Genomic DNA, 22125 nt, shown 5'->3' with positions numbered 1-22125 from the left:
TTATGACCTCTTAGCTCCTTTGGAAAATCGCATGCCCTTTTCAACATCACAGTCCCTTTGTGTACCCATATCCTTGTTAACTAATGACAATTGAGATCAGACATGCCATTGTAACACCAAAAAGTGTTTGTGACATCCTCAACAGTGTGACATCACTTTTTCTTTATAAGAGCATCAGCTCATTGTGACATCACCAAACTTAAAGACATAATCGCATTATGACAATTCTCATTGTGACATCATAGACAAATTGTGAATGCTTATTCTGTATTTCATTGATTCCAAATATGGCATGAGAATTGCTATCAGAAACGAATTTTTGTGCCTGCATAACAATTTTGAGCTGGGCACTTATGGCTCATGCCTGTAATCCTAGCTACTCAGGAGGCTGAGTTCTGAGGATCACGGTTCAAAGCCAGTCTGGGCAAGAAATTCAGAGAAACTCTTATCTCCAATAAACCACTCGAAAAATGGAGGTGGCTTTGTAGCTCAAGTGTTAGAGCGCTACCCTTGAGCTGAAGAACTGAGGGATAGTGCCCAAGCCCAGAGTTCAAGCCCCACAACTGACAAAAAATATTGACATTATAATCACTTTGTGCCATCACAGTGCCATTGTGATATCACTAACACATTGTGACATCACAAACCTCTCCTGTCCTCATAACTTTTGTGACATGCTTCCATTGTGATATCTTAGACATTTTTGCCCTCATAATTTGTTTTCAACCTCATATTTCATGTATGACATGAGATACCAGGAATCTACTGTGACATCATGACCATTGTGACATCACACTGACAGATGCCATGATCATCATGTCACATTGTGACATCACAAAAGGTTTTGATCTCACAAATAGTTGGTGATGCCATACAGGTAAGGGATCACAGTAGGTCTATGATTTCACAATTGGTTGGTGATATTAAAATGGCATAAAGGATCTCATTTATCATGAAATCACAGAGAATATGAGTTCACAAATGGACTGTGGTTTCTCCAAAGTCATGTGTTTTCACAAATGTGATGAAGTCCTAGGAGGATTATGATGTCACAGTGTGACACAATGTTCATGATGTCTGTCAGTATGATGTCACAATGGTCATGATGTCACAGTGGATTTCTGATATCACATATCATAACTGAAATATAAGTTTGAAAACAGATTATGAGCTCATGAATGACCTAAAACATCACAATTACATCATATCACAAGACTTATGAGGACAGGGCAGGCTTGTGATGTCATAGTGTGTTAGTATATCACCATGGCACTATGATGTCACAATGTGTTGGGCATGTCACAATGACATGATTGTTCTCAATGATCTTTAACTTACAATGAGTATATGAGTTCACAAAGGGACTGTAGTTTCTCTAAAAGTATGTGTTGTCACAAATATATTGAAATCCTAAAAGGTTTGTGATGTCAGAATTTGACACAATGGTTATGACATCTAGCAGTGTGATGTCACCATTGTCATGATGTCAACTGGGAATTTGTGATATCAAATGTCATATGTGAAATCTAATGAGGTCGACAACAGATCATGAGGACAAAAAGGCCTAAGGTAAGAGAATTGCAGCATGTCACAAAAGTTATGATGACAGGATAGGTTTGTAATGTCATGGTGGGTTAGTGATATCACAATGGCAATGTAATGTACAAAGGGATTGCAATGTCACAATAGTTATGATTCACAGTTTGTTTATGATATCAAAGTTCAGGCCACATTTGAAATAGAACGAAATCACAATGAAAGTTATTCATGTCTATGACGTCACGATGACAATGTGAAGTTCTAATTCATAGCAGTTTAGTTTTGTGATTTCACAAGTATCAGATGGTGTCACAATGACAATGTGATGTTACAATTGTGATGATCTCAAAAATGTTTCTGATGTTAAAATGTCATGGCTGATTCTCAATTGTCAATAATTCACAGTGGAGATTTGGGTACACAAAGGGATTGTAATGTCACAAATCTGTGTATTTTTCAAAGGTTATGAGAGGTCATAATAGATTTGGGATGTCACAAAGTGATCCTGGTGTCAAAACAGTAATGTCACAATGAGTTTGTGATGTCACAGTGGTGATGAGGTTATGTCATGAGTTTGTAATATCACAATTATTTGTCCAATTTCAATTGTTCCTAGTTCAACATGAGGACACTGTAATAACCAGCAGTGCCCCTATAATCCACGGGAACAGATAGTCATCATGACCTCCTTGTCTGGACCAACAGAGAGGGGGGTGCATGCCACTGTAGGGGGGAGGACATGCTGCTGAAAGAGATAAAGTGTCAAGCCCCACTTGGTGAGCTGCCAAGAAGTAATTGAGCATGGACATTAGGGAAGTGATGATTGAAAACTGTTATGCAGGAAACATACTGCAGTGGGGGAAGGGTACAGCCTATATATAGGCTGCATGTTCAGAGCAACAACAGAAGGATAGAGAAAAAGGGGAAAGGCGTGGAAGGAAATAAGTGATGAGACTGCAGGAGGGTAAAGACCTTGGAGGAGAGGAAATTGAAGGAGATAAAAAGGTGAAGGACGGCAACTGGCCACCTGGTCAGGGCAGGACAAGCCTTTCAAGAGTAGAGCAGCCTGAAGAGAAGAAGGGAATGTTGGAAGGAAAAAATGAAAAAAACCTGAAAGGTAGGACAGGTCTTTAGAGAAGGAGGATGAAGAGAAAGGAAAAAGCCTTGTCCTTTGAAATGTGGAGCTTTGGAGATCATTATTTTGTAGTTTGGTTGTTTGCAGACCAGTTAACAAATGGCTGTGCTGCTCTTTGAAGTTCTGAGGGTCCATGGTTGAGGCTGCATTTAGCTCTGGGCAGCCAGCCCAGGTCAAGTTAGTCGCCTGTTATAAAATGTAAGACGACAAGGCAGGTTTGTGATGTTACATTCCATTAATGATTTCACAATGTCAATATGAGGTCACAAAGGGATTGTAATGTCATAATGGTGGTGTGGTCACAATGAGTTTCAAAAATCAACATATATGCCACATTTGAGATAGAATGAAATCACAGAATAGGCAATCACATTGTCTCTATGACCTCAAAATGAAAATGTGATGTCATAATGCTATGATGTCATTGTCATTTTGGGATGTCACAATGGGCTTTTGGTATCATAACAATGTGATCTCACTCTGGAGATGATGTCACAAAGCGTTTGTAATGGTAAAATGGCATGCATATGGTTACCCAAAGGGACTGTTATGTCATAAACACCATGTGATTTTTCAAAGATGCTAAGAGGTCACAACAGGTTTGGCATGTCACAAGGTGATTGTGATATCACTGTGGCAATGTGATGTCACAATGGGTTTGTGATGTGACAGTCACACTTGGATAGTGATATCAAAATGAATTTATAATATCACCATTACATGTCCAATTTCATTCTACTTGATCACAATGAAGATATGAGTTCACATGAGCTAGAAGTTAGAAAGGCCATGAATTTTCTAAAATATTATGAGAATATAATAGGTTGGTGAAAATGCAATGGGACAGAGATATCCCATTGGCAATGTTATGTTACCATTACATGAGATAATATTATTTTGAAGTCACAAATAGTTGCTGATGCCATACAGGTGATGAGGTCACATAGTTGTTTGATTTCACAATGGGATGGTGATGTTACAATCTCATGCCAGATCTCTAATTGACAATTATATAAGTTCACAGGGAGAATTATGTATCCAAAGGCATATGTTGGCACAAGTGTAATGAGTCTTAACAGATTTGTGATGCCACAATATGTCTCAGTGTTCATGACATCTGGCAGTGTGATGTCATAGTGGTCATGATGTCACAGTGGATTTATGAAATCACGTTATACCTGAAGTATTATGATTTAAACAATGTATGAACTCAGAGAGGCCAAAGAGATGACACTGGCAGCATGTCAAAAAATTATGAGGATAGGACAGTTTTGTGATGTCACAGTGGGTTAGTGATATCATAATGGCAATAGGTGTCATCAAGGTATTGTGATGTCAGAATAGTTATGTGGTCAGAATGTATTTCTGATATCAACCCACCTGCCACATTCAAAATAGAAAAAAATCAAAGAATAGGCATTCCAATGTATCTGTGATATCACAATGACAATGTGATGTCATATAACTATAAAGTCATTTTTGTTTTATGATGTCACTGTGGGCTGATGTTGTAATAATGACAATGTGATGTTACCCTGGTGATGATGTCACAAAGGTTTTGCGATGTTAAAATGGTATGTCTGATCTCAATTGTCATTAGCTCAAAATGAGGATATGGGTACACAAAGGGCCTGTTATGTCACAAAGGCCATGCTTTCTTTCAAAGCTTCAGAAGTCATAATAGGTTTGGGATGTCACAATGTGATCATGGTGGCCCAATGGCAATGTGATATCACAATGGATTTGTGATGTCACCACAGTGATAAAGTCACAATGGGTTAGTGATGTCTCATCAAGTTTGTAATATAACAATGATGTATACAATTTCAATTTCTTCTAATTAATGATGAGGATACTGTAATAACCAGTGGGGCCAGAATTATCTGTGGGAGCTAATAATCATTGTAAATTATTGGCCTAGACCACCAGAGAGAGTTGGGAATGCCACCAAAGGTGGAGGTGCCAAGCCTCACAAAATGAGCGTTCAAGAAGTGATTGAGCATTGGAAATTTTGGGAAGTGATGGTTGAAAACTGTTAGGCAGGAGACTCGTTGGAGTGAGGAGGTGTACAACGTATATATAGGTTGCATTTTCAGAGCATTGGAAGGGGACATAAAAATGGGAGCTACCCGGATGGAAGAAAGTGGTGAGCGAGCAGGAAGGGAAAAAACTGAGAAGAGAGGAAGATGAGGGAGACCAGAAGGTTGGCATGTGGTCACTGGGGCAGAGTAGGACAGGCCTGTGGGGAGTGGAGAGGCCTAAAAAGAAGAAGGAAAAGGTGGAAGTGAAAAAGGGAAAGACAAGAAAGGAAGGACAGGTATGTAGCGAAGGAGGGAGGAATGGAAAAGTATAAAGCCTTGCCCATGGAGGTTTGGAGCTTTGGAGATTATAATGTTTTTGTTGTTTCTTTGCAGACCGGTGGGGCTGCCCATTGGAGGTCTGAGGTTTGGTGGTCAAGGCTACTCTTGGACCTGGGTATCCAGTCCAGGAAAAGGTAATCACAGTCCCCTTTCTAGTGTAAATTGGTTTATTATATTAAATGTGACTCTATGGTTTGTCTCCTTGGCGATGAGGTCATAAGAACACGAGTTCACAGAAAACTCCTGAAGTCTCAAAGGCCATGGATTTTCTAAGACGTGATGTGGCCATAAGAGGTTTGTAAAAACACAATGGGACAGTGATGTCACAATGGCAATACCACAATATCATGTCAAAATAATGCTTTGATACCACAATTAGTTGTTGATGCCATTCTCGTGATGAGGTCACAATAAGTTTGTGATGTCACAATGGGTTCATAATGTCAGTGTGGCAATGGGAGATCTCAATTGTCATTAATTGGCAATGAATATATGAGTTCAAAAAGGGACTGTATGTCTCCAAAGGCATATGTAGTCACAAATGTGATGCCATTCAAACAGTTTTGTGATGTCACAATGTGACATAATGATCATGATATCTGGCAGAATAATGTCACAGGGGATTTATGATATCACATGTCATGCCAGAAATATGAGATTGAAAACAGATTATGGGCTCACAAATGACTTAACATATGAAAATGGCAGCATGTCACAAAACTTATAAGGACAGGACTGGTTTGTGATGGCACAGCAGGTTAATGATATAAAATGGCAATGTGGTGTCACACAGGATTGTGATATCACAATGGTTATATGGTCAAAATGAGTTTCTGAAATAGAATGAATTTACAGAATAGGCCATAACACTCTTACGTGTATGAAGTAACAATGTCACTGTGATTTATAATGCTATGATGTCATTGTCGATTAGTGATATCACAATGAGCTGATGGTGTCATAATGACAATTTGATGTCACTAGTGATTTATGGTTTTCCAATGGTTATGAGGTCACATTATGTTTCTGATATCAACACACAGGTCAAAATTGAAATAGAATGAAAAAGCCAGGCATGGGTGACTTATGCCTGTAATCCTAGATACTCAGAGGCCTCAGATCTGAGGATAACAGTTCAAATCCAGCTCAGGCAGGAAAGTCCATGAGATTTATCTCCAATAAAACCACTAGAAAACCAGATGTGGCACTGTGGCTCAAGTGACAGAGAGCTTATCTAGAGCTGAAGAGCACGGACAGCACCCAAGCCCATAGTTTAAGCCACATGACAGACAAAAAAAAGATTAAAAACAGGCATTCACAATCTGTCTATAACATCACAATGACAACGTGATCTCATAATGTTATCTTATCATTAAAGTTTTGTGATGTCAAAAGTAGTTGATGCTGTCATAATGACAATGTTAGGTCACACTGGTGATGTCACAAATGGCATGTTTGATATCAATTGCCAGTTCATAATGAGGGTATAGTTACACAAAGGGGCTGTGGTGTCACAAAGGCCATGTGTTTTTTCAAAGGTGCTGAGGTGCTAACAGGTTTGGGATATTGCAATATGATAGTGATGTCAAATGGCAATGAAAGCTCACAATGGGTTTGTGATGTCACATTGGTGATGAAATCAAATAGTTTTGTGAAGTCACATCTCATAATCAGTTGACCAGTTTTAGTTGCTACTATATCACGATGAGGATATGAGTTCACAGAAGAAGACAAGTAAAAAAGGCCATGAATTTTCTAAAATGCTATGTAGACATACTAGGTTTTTGAAAACACAATGGAACAGTGATATAACAATGGCAATGTGATGTTGCAATATGATGACTTAATAATGTTTTGATATCACAATTGGTGATGCCACACTAGTGACGAGTTTACAAGAGGTGTATGATGTTACAATGGGTTGGTGATATCAAAATGTGACATGTGATCTCAATCGTCATTAACTCACAATGAGTATATGAGCTCACAAAGGGACTGTGATGTCTCCAAAGGCATGCCTTGTCACAAAAGTGAAGTCCTAACAGGTGTGTGTTGTCAGAATGTGACAACATGCTCATAATATCTATCAGTGTGATGTCACCATGATGTAGATGTCACACTGGATTCGGGTATCACATTTCATACCTGAATTGAGTATGAGAGGATTATCATTTCACAATGGTTTAGTGATATCACTATGGAGACCTTTTCTGCTTGACTCATACATATACTAGATGTTGCAAATTATGGAAACCATGGGACCTATGTTTCTTTGGGCTTGGCTTACTTCACTTAATATAATGTTAGGTCAGATAAGTGTGATGTTAGGAAAATGAACCCTTAGATATGTATTTAAATGTATATTTCTTTCATGCATTTGTTTCTAACCCATTTATAAGATTATTTCTTTGTTGCTTTGTATGTCCCCCCCCCCCACTGTATAACACCTGCTTTCGCTGTATTTGATGTCGGTATAATATTTGGAGGAGATGGGGAAAAACAAGTTGTTTAAGGATACAGGTGGATCCGTTGAAACTATGAGAAGTACAAGTTCTCTTGTCGAAAACGAATTTTACAACTTTGGTGAGGGGGTATTGGAGTGGATGGGGGGCAGGCTGGGAAGGGATGTGAAGGGTTAACAAAGGAGGAGGCTGCAATGCTTGATAAGAAATGTACTCATTAGTCCAATATTATCCATAAGTCCGATATTATCCATATTGAGAACTAATTCTTACTGATTTAACAAGAAAAAATATGTAACTGATAGAATCTGAGCTTTGTACAAGGGTGTATATACTTTAAACTATTCCACATTACACTTTGTAGAAGATTGAATGTGGGTAATCTAAAGGAGGACATCAACACATGATATAAATGAAATTAAAAATCTCATGAAAAGAGAGAAGTAGTTTCTCGAAAATAATAGCTTAACAAATGGCTTTGTAGTACTGACAAAATTGCATACCTATTTATTTAGATCCAAAAAAAGACCCCAGTTACTCAAGCTGGTTTGAAACTTTGGCAAAGTAGCAGGATACAGCTGTAATATTATTATGGATGTTGAGTCTGACATGGAATTCATTTCCTCTTTGATCTGACAAATGAATATGTGAAAGAACATTACTTCTCCAACTAAATGTCAAGACTTAACTAAATATATCATAAGAAAAGTCATTATGTTATCCGTATTGCAACTGGGATAAGAGAAAAATCAGTCATAGTGATTCTGTATTTATTGTAGATGTTGATGTTTTTCATAAATTATTTCCTTTAGTTTGCATTTTCAAAATATTGTGTTACGTGATGTATATCTTGGTAACTAATTTTGAATGCCTCCTTAAATTTTGTTCTGTGTATAATGTCTCTCTTCTTTTCCTAACCCAAGAAATGATTTTGATTCCAAAAACATTCTAATAACCACTGTTTATAATACAAAAAATCTCATAAGCATGACACCAGTAAGCATTGGTTAACATTTTGATACCAGGGTCTTATGACTTATAAGGCCTATCTGCATGAGTTACATTGTTCCCAGATTCCTCAGCCTAAATTTAGCCACTGTTAAAAAATGTTTATATCTTTATTTGTCACCCATCAGAGATTAAATCTGAGTACAAAGCCTAAGGAAAACGATAAAGTAAGAATTTAGCTTTTATGGATATAAAGTAAACAAAATGCAGCATAGAGTAACTCACTGGTTTAAAGTCAACCTATTTCACCAAAACATTCTAAGCATCACCTTACAATGTGTATTATTCTCATGAAGGGAATGGGGAATATGAGAAGCGGACTAACCAAGCACTGTCTTCAAAATATATATAACTTGGATTTATCTCTATGTTTCGCTATAAATATTTCTGATAAAACTGATGGAATAATTGATTTATAATATATCCTGGTTTCACATACCAAATTACAGTCAAAAAATGGGATATAACAATTAACTAAAGAAAGTCCTGGCAGAAAAAAAATGGCACCTCTATACTATGTGACACCCAATTCTGAAGTATTTAATTATGCCTCCATTAAATAAATGTGATTGTTTAAATGTTTCATAAAGTAATAATTAAAATTGATCAGTGTATTATAACCTAATTGTTTACAATTTTATGCTAGAATCATTTAAGAACTTCCCATTCAATCATGATATACATCACATTCCATTGGTATTCATGTGGATAGGAATGTGTTTCTTAGGATCTCCTGCCATTTGGAGGTGGCAGGACCAGGATTCGAACTGTGGGCTCCAGCTCCCACCCGAGGATAGGGAACTCACTGGTATGTTCAAGAATAACAACAAGAACAATGATTAGGCAGGCACCAGTGGCTCTCAGAAGTCCTCCTTGATACTTACAAGGTTGTGATAGGAGGATCATGGTCAAAGTCACCCTAGGCAGAAAAGTCCTTGAGCGCCCCGTCTGACTTCAGGGCCAACAAATCCAGAAGTATAGCCATATGACTCCAGTGTTGGAGGGCTAGCCTTAAGTAAAGCAGCTCATGGACTGTGCCCAGATCCTGAGATCAAGGTCCAGGAGTGTTAACAAATAGACATAAACAACAATCTGTGCAGCCATCTGCCTAAAGCAGGTCACCCTCAGTAGCCTTTATTTACATTTTATTATGAGGCCAATGCAGGAACAGTCACAAACCAGGCAGGGGAAGAGAAATCAGGTTTCTTAGAAGTAACCAGTATTCAGAAAACTAAAATTGGGGACATAAAATGCTAGCATAATTATGTAAAAACTACCGTTAAGAAAAAGATGAGTGGGCTGGGAATGTGGATTAGGGAGAGAGTGCTTGTCTAGGATGCAAGAAGTCCTGGGTTTGATTCCTCAGTAGCACATTCAAGAAAAAGCCAGAATTGGACTTGGATTTCAGGAGGAAAGAAGGGAAGACATACCATTCATGAGGTCTTCTGCAGTGTGCCAGGACACCAACATGGTCTTCACACAACCACAGAACAGGAAGACTGTATCTTTCACGCTTCTCAGGCAGCTGAGGGCCCCAGAGTCAAGAGGGCAGAGCCAGGTTCTAACTCAGGTGCATGGAGCCAGATGAGAAAGGGCTCTGCCTCTCCTTGGACTGGGGATTTTCATTAATGATGTGGAGAATGAAGGAAGGAGAATGGACTGGCAAAGGTAGAAGAAGGGCCTTCAAATCTGACAGATGGAGAGTCAAAAACCCACTCCTGATCTTAGCTATGGTAAATAATGCTGCAATAAACGTAATTGTGCTGGTAGCTTTAGTGTGGTCTTGTTTGTAAACATTTGGATAATTGCCCAAAAGTGGGATTGGTGAGTCATAGGGGAGCTCTATGTGGAGTATTTTGAGGAACCTCCATACTACTTTCCAAAGTGGTTGAACAAGTTTACAGTCCCAACAGCAATGAAGTAATGTTCCCTTCTGTCCACATCCCCTCCAGCATCTGTTGTTATTAGAGGTCTTGATTTTTGCCATTCTAATTGGGATGAGGTGTTATCTCAATATTGTTTTGATTTGCATTTCTTTTATGGCTAGGGAGTTTGAGCATTTCTTCATGTGTCTATTGGCCATCCTTTTTTCTTCTTCAGAGAAGTTTGTCTTTAAGTCATTAGCTCACTTATTTATTGGGCAGTTGTTTCTTTGAGCATTTGTTGTTGGGGGATTTAATTTTTTGAGTTCCAAGAATATTTTAGATATGAGACCCTAGTCCATTGTATGGTTAGTGAAGATCTTCTCCCAAACCGTGGGCTTTCTATTGATCTTGCTAGCTATGTCCTTTGCCATGCAGAAGCACTGCAACTTCATGAAATCCCATTTGTCCAAACTTTCTTTGATTTGTTGTGTTTCCGGGTCTCTATTAAGAAAATTTCAGCCTGCGCCAAGGAGACCTATGGTTTCTCCGATTCCATCCTGTACTGTTTTCCAAATGTCTGCTTTGACCCCGAGGCCTTTGATTCATTTGGAGTTGATTCTGGTGCAGGGTGATATATAAGGATCTAGCTTTAGTTTTCTACAAGTAGTTAATCAATTTTGCCAGCACCATTTACTGAAGAGGCTGTCTTTCTTCCATTCTATTTTTTTTAGCTCCCTTATCAAAGGTTAGATGGCTATAGGTCTGTAGGTTCATTTCTGGGTTTTCAATTCTGGGTTTTCAATTCTATTCCATTGGTCCTGAGTTCTGTTGTTGTGCCAGTACCAAGCTGTTTTGATTACTATGGCTTTATAGTAGAGTATGAAATTTGGTATTGATATTCCTCCAGCAGTGTTCATTCCGTTGAGGAGCGTTTTTGCTATTCGGGGTCTTTTATTGTTCCATATGAATTTTTGGATTGCCTCTTCTATTTCCTTGAAGAATGAGGTTGGAATTTTGATAGGTATCGCGTTGAATTTGTAGATATCCTTGGGAAGTATTGCCATTTTCACGATGTTGATCTTTCCATTCCAGGAGCATGGGATGTTTTCCCATTTTCTAAGTTCTGTTTTGATTTCCTTATTCCAGTTTTTAAAGTTTTTATCATAGAGGTCCTTCACTCCTTTGGTTAAGTTAATTCCTTGCTATTTTATTTTTTGTGGGGCTATTACAAATGGAGTTGCTTTTCTAATTTCAGCCACACTTTTCTCATTGTTGGCATACAGAAAAGCCATTGAATTTGGGGGGTTAATTTTATACCCTGGTACTTTGCCAAAGTTTTGAATCAGCTTGAGTAATTTGGGAGTGGAGTCCATGGGATTCTTTAAATACATGATCATGTCATCTGCAAAGAAGGAGAGTTATATTTCTTCTTTCCTTATTTGTATCCCCTTTATGTCAGCATATTGCAGCATTATTTATCATAACTAGGATCTGGAACCAACCCATATGTCCCTCAGTAGATGAATGGATCAAGAAAATATGGTACATTTTACACAATGGAATTCTATTCCTTCATCAGAAAGAATGTCATGGCCCCATTTGTTAGGAAATGGAAAAACTTGGAAAAAAATATATTAAGTGAAGTAAGCCAAGCCCAAAAAAACATAGTCCCATGATTTCCCTTATTTGCAATATCAAGTATATGTATGAGACAAGCCAAAAAGGTCAGATAAGGTGATGTTAGGAAAATGAACCCTAAGATATGTATTTTAAATATTATTTTTCTTTCATGCATTTGTTTCTAATGCAATTATAAGACTATTCTTTGTTGCTTTGTATGTCCCTCCCCCACAGTATAACCCCTGCTTTCACTGTATTTGATGTCGGTATAATTTGTGGAGGGGAAGGGGAAAAACAAGTCGTTTAAATAAGGATACAGGTGGACCTGTTGCAACAATGAGAAATACAAGTTGTCATGTCGAAAACGAACTTTACAACTTGGGGTGTGTGTGTTGGGTGGGGGGAAGGGAGGATGAAGGAATGGGAACGGTAAACAAAGGAGGAGGCTACAATGCATGATAAGAAATGTTCTCACTATCTTTCCCATGTAATTATAACCCCTCTGTACACTATTTTCACAATAAAAAAACCCACTCCCTAAGACCAAAGAGCAACACTCTCTATTGTTAATCTAAAGATAGCCTGGGTTCCCTTCACCTAAGGGAGGAAGGTTAATTATTGTTTGAAGAGGCTGAGAAAAGCCTGATCCTTTTGTAACTCTGACAAATGTTTCAGGTTACCCCTCATTGGTGGCTGTGTCTGGAATGAATGAAGTGGTTTTGCAGTTCACTTATTTGTTGAGTCTGTAAATTCTGCCTCCTAATACTGTAGGCCTAGGTCTCTTCGCGTAGTCTGGCTTTTGAAACTGTTTTTTGCATTCAAATACTGTTACACTGGAGTTCTCCCTGCTAACTGGGCTAGGGCTTAGAAGCTGAGAACTTCATGTGAACCCAGGATTGATCAATGATGTTTCTTGCCTGCTTTTATAACTCAAGAACTCTAAGAACATTTATAGTGCAAGTCACTTCCCATTACCAAGGGAAATACAGGAAGCTCTTGAATATCTGACCTGTTAGCAATAGAAGTCAGAGTGACATAGACGTTTCAGCCCTGGCTGGCTTCATCCTGTGATCTTCAGACTTCAGCCTCCTGAGCTAAGGTGATGGGCATGAATACTGGTGCTCTGCTAGGTTCAGAACTGTAATAACATTGGCATTACAAGTCAACTGCTTATCACAAAGGGCTTGGGCATCATATTAGGCCTTTCAACATTGGACCTTTCAGACACAAGGTTATACTGCTAGAGTCTGAGATGCTATGCATATGGATGGGCTACACTTGAACCTTGAGCTCTAACTGCAATTCTGGTGTACATGAACATTCATTTTTCCAGATAATGTTCTCCTAATTAACAAATAGGAAAAGTAATTTGCTTAACCCTCACTTTTTTTTTCCAGTTTTGTGTCTCAAACTGAAACCTGGTCTCTGTTGCTGAGCCCTTCAGCTCAAGGCAAACACTCTACCACTTGACCCACAGAACCACATGTTGTCTTTTTGTGGTTCATTGGCGATAAGTGTCTAACAGGTTTTCCTTGCCTAGGCTGTCTTTGAACTGTGATCCTCAGATCTCAGACTCCTGAGAAGCTAAGGTTCCTGTTGTGAGCCACAGGCATCTGGCCTGCTATTTTTGCCAGACCTGGGGCTTGAACTAAGGGCCTGGGTACTGTCTCTGAGCTCCTTTTTCTCAAGCCTAGCGCTCTACCACTTGAGCCACTCCACAGCTTCTGGCTTTTTCTGAGTATGTGGCACAAAGGATTCAAACCTTACCATTCATGCATGATGAGCCAGCTCTCTACCACTAAGCCACATTTCTAGCCCCACCCTTACAATTTTGTCCCTCAACTTGCCTATCCCCAAGAAAAGGCATCTGAGTAAAAATCATCTAAAGAAATTCCTATAGGAAGGTTCTAAAGATAAAGAACACAAAGTTCATACTTGGGAGAGACCCTAAACATGTGAAGACTGTGACAAATGCTTCCATTTAATTATGTATCATGTTTCAACATTTAATCAAATATTAATGAAAAACGAGTCAATGTCCTAAATTATTGTGTATAAATTTGTAATAGATGTACAACATGTACTAAATATTATGTGTATAATAATACTAAATACAATAAACAATAAGTAATGAAATGTAAAAAATAAAATAAATACAAAATCAATAATAAAAATTATAATATGTAATAAACATACATATGTAAATATATATCATATATTACACATATATAGAAATATTTATTCCATTGCAGGGCCTTCATTTAGAAACTGGCAACTCTAGCCTGAATTTCTTTTCCTCAAGGAAAGTGAGCTTTGCCTTCACCAATGATGCAAAAGAGTTACCTGGATGGTGAGATCAAATCCCAGCAATGATGGAAATACTGGCCCCAGTTCCAAGACAGTTACTTAATTTTTTTAATGGAAGTAGTTTTGTTTAATCAGTTACATATTGAACATTTAAAAAAAGCAGTGTAGAATTTTGTACATCTATCAGACACCTTTCTCTTAACCCCAAAATGCTTGTCTGAGCGTAACTTTTTTTTCATTTTTCATTGTAAAAATGTTGTACAGAGGGGTTACAGTTTTAAATGAGCATGGCAATGAGTACATTTCCTATTGAGCATTGCTGCCTCCTCCTTTGTTTTCCCCCTACCATTCCTTCCCTCCCATCTCCACTACTACTCCCCCTGCCGAGTTCAGTGACTTGATTTTTATTTTTGGATTTGCATGGGGTTTGAACTCAAGTAGTGGCAAATCTGCACTTTCCCTCACATTGGTACATATTTACCAAGACCCTGAGTTCAAATCCCAGGCTAGGAAAGAAAACTGGTAGAAATTCAAAACAACGGAGCTTTATTTATTTTTTAATTTATTTAAATAATTAACCAACATTTTTACTTATTCTGTATTTTGCCAACATGGGGCTTCAACTCAGGTCATGGCAACTCTGCCACAGCTTCAATCGCCCTAGGGTGGGGCACCCTCGGATAGCCAATCTAGGGATCCTAGGCCCAGAGGGCTTTCAGGAAGAAAAAAAAGTAGCCCAGCACAAAAAGTGGCAAGCTGCAGAGGGCTGAGAGTTTTCTATTTTTTTCTTTGCACAGTGGCCATCCTGTGTCTGAATAACATGGCTGCAAAGTGGACCTGACCTGCCATATCTAAAGGCTGGCGTGCTATCAGGGAATCCATAGGCCGACCTGTGAACATAGGCCCCGGGTTCAAATCCCAGTACTGACACCTACCAATGGCAGGAGATCACAAGAGGCTCCTTCCTATGCATAGGAATATCAATTGAAAGACTAGTTCATGTTTCGTTCTAGTCTAAAATTGGATGCAATAATCCTAGGGCGCTGATTGATCTTAATTAATAGGTTATTATGCATGAAAAGAATAATATTCCTTCAATGGTGGTATAATAAATGCCTAAGAGTTGGTAGGAATGTCTTAGGTGTCATTCAATCATAGATAGATGGCTCTGGCACTCCTTACTAATATATGTGTATTTGTATACCACTCTCTGCCTATCCATGTATCACTGTTTTGGCCAAATCTGGAGCTGGATCTCAGCATCTGGGAACCACCTGACAGCTTCATTGCCTAGAGGCTGCAATGCTCACACTCTTCCATTCATGAATTGGGCTTGCTAAACGCTGAGTTCACATCTCAGCACTGCCAAAAATTTTAATGTTGGAGTAAGAAGCCAAGTGTGACACATGTTTTCCTTTTCTGTGAGAGTCCTGGGTTTCAGGCATGATAGAGAACAAATTTACAAATCTGGATGCTGTGATAGGATGTAAACAATGTAATAAATGGTAGAGGGGTCATCAGAGTCAATGAAATAAATGGTAAATAAATTAATAAAACAAGAAATAATATGAATAACCACACCCAACAAAATATGGTCTGAGTAGCTGTATGGAAGTATAAATCATATCTTTAAAATGGATATAAAGAGTATGTTTTCCAGCCCTGAGGCTTGAATTCAGGCCTAGGGAAGAGGTCTGACTTTTGTCTTCAAGCATGTTCAGATTTCCTTCCGTCATGGTGCTGCATATTTACCCAGACAGCGAGTTCAAATCCCAGGCCTGGCAGAAAAAAAATGTCATGAATTGCAAACCAGGGAGCTAAATTTTTTTTTAATTGAGGGCTATTGGAGAAGCCATAGTCCCACACAGCAACATAGGCCTACAGTTCGAATACAGTCATGCCACTTCCAGATAGTGGGAGATCCTATGAAATTCGTTCCCATCCACAGGAATAATGATGGAATATTATCAATGTCACAGTTGAATGACATACTCATGAATGATACTTGTACACAATTAGACTTCATGATTTCAGTCAGCTGATTGATTTTATTCAATATCTTATGAAACATTAAAAGAATATTATTTCTCACAGGGACACAATAATTTCAGGACACTGATTTACTTAATACTTTATTAAACATAAAAAATAATAACATTCATTTATTTATTTTTGTGGATCCTGGGGCCTGAACTCTGGGCCTGGGTGCTCTTCAGCTCAAGGCTAGTGCCCTATCCCATGGTTTCCCTTATTTGCAATAACTAGTATATGTCTAAGTAAAGCAGAAAAGGTCAGATAAAGTGATATTAGGGAAATGAACCCTAAGATATGTACTCAAATGTTTTTTTTTTCTTTCATGCAATTGTTTCTAACACATTTATAAGATTGTTTCTTTGTATGTCCCTCCCCCACAGTATAACCGCTGCTTTCACTGTACTTGATATCAGTATAATTTGTGGAGGAGAAGGAGAAAAAAATCGTTTAAATAGGAATACAGGTGGACCCATTGCAACAAAGAGATATACAAGTCGTGATGTCAAAAACGAAATTTACAACTTTGGTGTAAGGGGTGGTATGAGGGAGCAGGGAGGATTGGGTTGGGGTGCAGAGGGGAGGATGGGAAGGGATGGGAAGTGGAAACAAAGGAGGAAGCTACAATGCTTGATAAAAAATGTACTCATTATCTTGCCCATGTAATTGTAACCCTCTGTACATTATTTTCACAATTAAAAAATATATTAATTACATGGAGGCATAATAAATACCCAAGAAATGATAGGAATGTAGTATATATAAGTGAACAATGGATATACATCTCTGACACTCTGTAAAGTTATATGTATTTATTAGTGTACTACAATCTGTGTGTCAATCTGTTCTTATTTTGTCAATCCCTGGTGCTCGATCTCAGATCCTGGGAACTATCAGCTCAATTTGTTCCAGGATGGCATGCTGACACACACGCATTCATGAATTTGGCCCTGTAGGCCTTGAGTTCAGATGCCATCATGCCCAAACAATGAATCATGCAGTAAGAAACTGATGGTGACACGTTTTCCTTTTCTATGAAAGTCCTGGGTGTCAGGTATAATTGGAATACATATGGAGATCTATATCCTATTTAATCAATGTAACCAATGTTCTATGTGCCATATTAGTCAATAAAATAAACAGTCAATACATATTGGGTCTTTGTTTGCACCCGAAAGATGGATGGGGCCCAAGGAAATGTAAGTGCGCCACTCACCCATTCCCCAGTCTCCCTTAGCTCAGGAGACATTCAGACACAGTGGGGAGTCAAGTCAAGCAAGAACTCATTTATTACCACAAAGCAAGCACCTTTTAAAGGGAAAAATTGTGAGGTATGGAAGGGGAGGGAAAGGAACTAATCAATCACTGTAAAGGTCACACCCTATCATGCACCTAAGTTCTATCCAATCAGATTATAAGGTAAACAATTGGGTTGTGCCCACTCAACTTCCTCTCAGCACCATCATTGCTGCCCATGTGCCCCACAAATATATGAATAAAACAAAAATAAAATTAATAACTACACTGAATGCAATATGGAGTCAACCTATGTGTGTAAATATAAATCATATATTTAAAATGTACACAAATAGGATGTATTCTAGTACTGGGGATAGATTTCAGATGTAAGAAACAGACATGAATTTCTTGGCTTCAAGAAGGCTAGCTTCCCCTTCCCACACAGTGCAACAGTGTTACCCAGACCATGAGTTCCAATCCCAGTCCTAGCAGAAAAAATGGCACCTTTATACTATGTGACGCCCAATTCTTAGGTATTTCATTGTGCCTCCATTTAATGAACGTGATTGTTTAAATGCTTCATGAAATATTGAATAAATCGATTAGTGTCCTATAATGTAATTGTGTATAATTTTATCGTAGAATTATTTAAGAGCTGCCGAATCAATCATAACATACATCATGTTCCATTGGTATTCATATAGATAGGAATGTGTTTCTAAGGATCTCTTTCCATTTGGAGTTGGCAGGACCAGGATTCGTACTGTGGGCTCCAGCTCCCACCATTTTAACTCAAGGATAGGGAACTCACTGGTCTGTCCAAGAATTGCAAGACCAATGATTAGGCAGGCACCAGTGGCTCTCAGCTGTCCTTATTGATGTTTACAAGGCTGTGATAGGAGTATCATAGTCAAATTCACACTAGGCAGGAAAGTCCTTCAGATCCCTGTCCAACTTCAGTGCCAACAAAGCCAGAAGTAGAACTGTGTAACTCCAGTGGTAGAAGGATAGCACTGATTAAAAGCAGCTCACAACACACACACACACACACACACACACACACACACACACATTCACACACTCACACACACTACAGTCTAATCATCAATCTGTTCATATATTGGCCATTCCTAGGGCTTGATCTCAGGTCCTCAAATTTGCCCGCCAACTTCTCTTGCATCAGACTGGTGTTCTAACATTTACCCACTCATGAAGTGGGCCTGCTAGGCACTGAGTTCAATTCACACAACTGCCAAAAACTTAATCCTGGTGGAAAGCCAGTTGTCCCACTTGGTTTCTTTATTGGTGAAATTCCTGGGACTCCGGAATGATGTAGAATGCATAGGCAAATCTATGTCTTATGTAATAGGATACAAAAAATATTATATGTGTAATCATATTCACTAAAATATATAAGAAACAAAACACAAAATAAAATGAATACACTAACTGCAATATGCAGTAAAAATATGTAGGTCAATAAAATTCATATAATTAAAATATATACGAATATTATTTTTTCAAGTGCTAGGACTTGAATTCAGGCCCTAGAAACAGGCCTGAATTTCTTGTCTTCCAGAATGGTGATCTTCCCCATCCCCCACAGTGCTGCAGATTTACCCAGACCCTGAGTTCAAATTCCAGGCCTGGCAGAAAAAATTGCATGAATTCCAAGCCAAGGAGCCTAATAATTTTTAAAATATTTTTAATGTATGTATGTATGTATGTATGTATGTAGGTAGGTAGGTAGGTAGGTAGGTAGGTAGGTAGGTAAGTAGGTAGGTAGGTAGGTAGGTAGATAGGTATTTTTCTTTCATCATGCACAGGGCTTGAACTCAGCTAATGCAATTCTGCCTCAGCTTTGATCACTCTAGGCTGGGGTGCAGCCACTGGACCCACAGCCAAACCTGGGTTCCTGGGACCCAAAGACTGACAAGAAAAAAAATAATTAATGCAACACAGGAAAATAAAACTGGCAACTTGCCGATGGCTACCGGTTTTACATTTGTTTTCTTTACTAGGTGACCATCCTATGTCTGAATGACCCGGTTGAAGAATGTTGGTAACTTGGCATTGCTGAAGGCTGGCGGGCTCTCAGGGAAGCCATAGGCCAACATGGCAATATAGGCCCTGTGTTTGAAGCCGGGTCCTGACCCCTACCAATGGAAGGAGATCATAAGTGTCTCGTTCCTACTCATACGAAAACCAATGGAAGATTATGAATGGCAAGGTTGAAGTAGTTGTTTCTGAATACTACTATATAAATAGAGTGATTTTAGAAGGCCAATGGATTTTAATGAATATTTTTGACACATTCAAAGAATATTATTAATTACATGGACAAAATTGTTTCAGGACAGTGGTTGATTTAATCAATAATTAAGGATGAAAACAATACTATTAATTACATGGAGGTATACTAAATACCCAAGAATTGATAGGAATGTAGCCTATATAACTGAATAATGTATAGACATCTCTGGCATTCTATAAAAATCAATAATTATTTTTGTACTACCATCTTCATGTCAATCTGTTCTAATTTTGTCAACTCCTGGAGCTGGATCTCAAGTTCTGGAAATGCTTGTCAGCTCAATATGCCTCAGGCTGGCATGCTGACACTAATCCATTCATGAATTGGGCCTTGTAGGCTGTGACTTCAGATGCCAGCACTCACAAAAATTGAATCGTGCAGTAAGAAGCCCAAGGCGACACATGTTTTCCTTTTCTGTGAAAGTCCTGGGAATCAGGTGGGAAGTTTCATACATAGGCAAATCTATATCCTATGTAATAACTGTAATAAATATTTCATGTGTAATAACAGTCAATAAATGGTAAATAAATGAATAAAACAAAAAATAAAATGAATAAGTACACTAAGCACAATATGGGGTCAACATACGGGGTTCGATTTCAGGGCCTGGGAAGTGCCTGGCAACTGAATTGGCTAGAGGCTGCTGTGCTGACAGTCAGTCATTCATGAATCGAGCTTTCTAGGCCCTGTGTTAGATCCCACCACTGCCAAAAAATGTAATCTTGGAGTGAGAAGCCGAGCGTGACACCTGTTTTCTTTTTCTTTGAAAGTGCTCGGTGACAGGTAGGATGTATAATTCAGATGCAAATCTATATGTTATGTAATAGGATGTCATAAATGTAAAAAATGTCATAGGTGAAAGAGTTGTCTCTACAATAAATGAAAAACAGATTGAATTAGTAGTGAATCATTCTAGGATAAAATTAGAAATAAAAACTATAAGATGTGGATTAAGTTTAATATTTTATTAAGTATTACCAGAATAAAAATGTCATGGAAACATAAATACCAAATAATTGGTAGTAACACATGATGCATAATTTAATAATGTATAGACATCTGTCTCATTCTCTAAAATATGAAATTATGCGTATGGATGTATATAAATATGTGATAAACAATAATAGGCTATTGAGTAATTTAGTTAATGCTTTATTAATTGTTAACTGGGACACATCATTTAATGGAGACATAATTTAATAAGTAATAATTTGTAGTTATATCTATAAAATAATAATATACAGACATCTTTCTGTGTATATAATGCTTATATATATCAATCTCTATCTATTTATACCTTGTTCACTCCTGGGGCTCGGTGGTTAAGTGCTCACCTAGTGAGCATGAACCCTGGGTTCGATTCTTCAGTGCCACATAAACAGAAAACCAAGAAGTTCTGCTGACTTTCAATCGAGTTCTAACCTTGGGCACAAATGTTTAGGGACAGTGTCAAAGCCCTTACTCAAGCCCCAGGACTGCTGCCAAAAAAGAGGTACTACGTTCTAACTGCAACTATATAAGGACAGTACTTCAAATACCACATGACAGAGCAAGCTAGGAGTCTGGTGCTGACAGCTGCCACCTAACCTGACTTAGCCAGATATAAACTGCTGCAACCTAGCTCCATGGGTACCACCATCATCCTGGCTTACCCTGGCATACTCCCGATATCCTGGCCACTCTGGGGCTTTAAAACCTGGCGGGAAGTCTGATAGACTCTTTGAAATATGGCTCAAAGTGGTAGAGTTCTAGCCTTGTGCAAATGTTATCAGAACAATAATATCCCCAAACATTAAGCTCAAGCTCCATGACTAACCCCCCCCCCCCGCAAAATAAAACATCCCACTAAACACTTAGGTGTGAACTTTTATGGTTTGTGAAATATTCCTCAAAGAATGGTGATATTGATTAGAGCACCCTAAGTCTAATGACAGCTTGTGGAACAGAGCTATGTGCTGAGTCCTCCATAAAGTACTCTGTGCTGAGTCCTGCACATGGTGCTATGTGCCTAGTCCTTCACAAGGTGCAGTGTACTGAGTCCTGCATTGGTGCTGGGTTCTGAGTCTTTCACAGGATACTGTGTGCTGAGTCATGCAAAGAGTGCCATGTGCTGTGTCCTTCACCAGGTGCATTATTTCATTGGATCCTTGTAAGATCTCCCCACTGAGATGATTATGCAGACAAGATTATTGAGGCTCATATATGTCTCCATGGGAAGGACAAAATTATGTATTACTGAAGACTA

The sequence above is a fragment of the Dipodomys merriami genome, unplaced genomic scaffold (assembly GCF_024711535.1).
Source record: "Dipodomys merriami isolate MVZ:Mamm:240054 unplaced genomic scaffold, mDipMer1.0.p SCAF_217, whole genome shotgun sequence".
Classification (NCBI taxonomy): domain Eukaryota; kingdom Metazoa; phylum Chordata; class Mammalia; order Rodentia; family Heteromyidae; genus Dipodomys; species Dipodomys merriami.
This window is presented reverse-complemented; position numbering follows the sequence as displayed.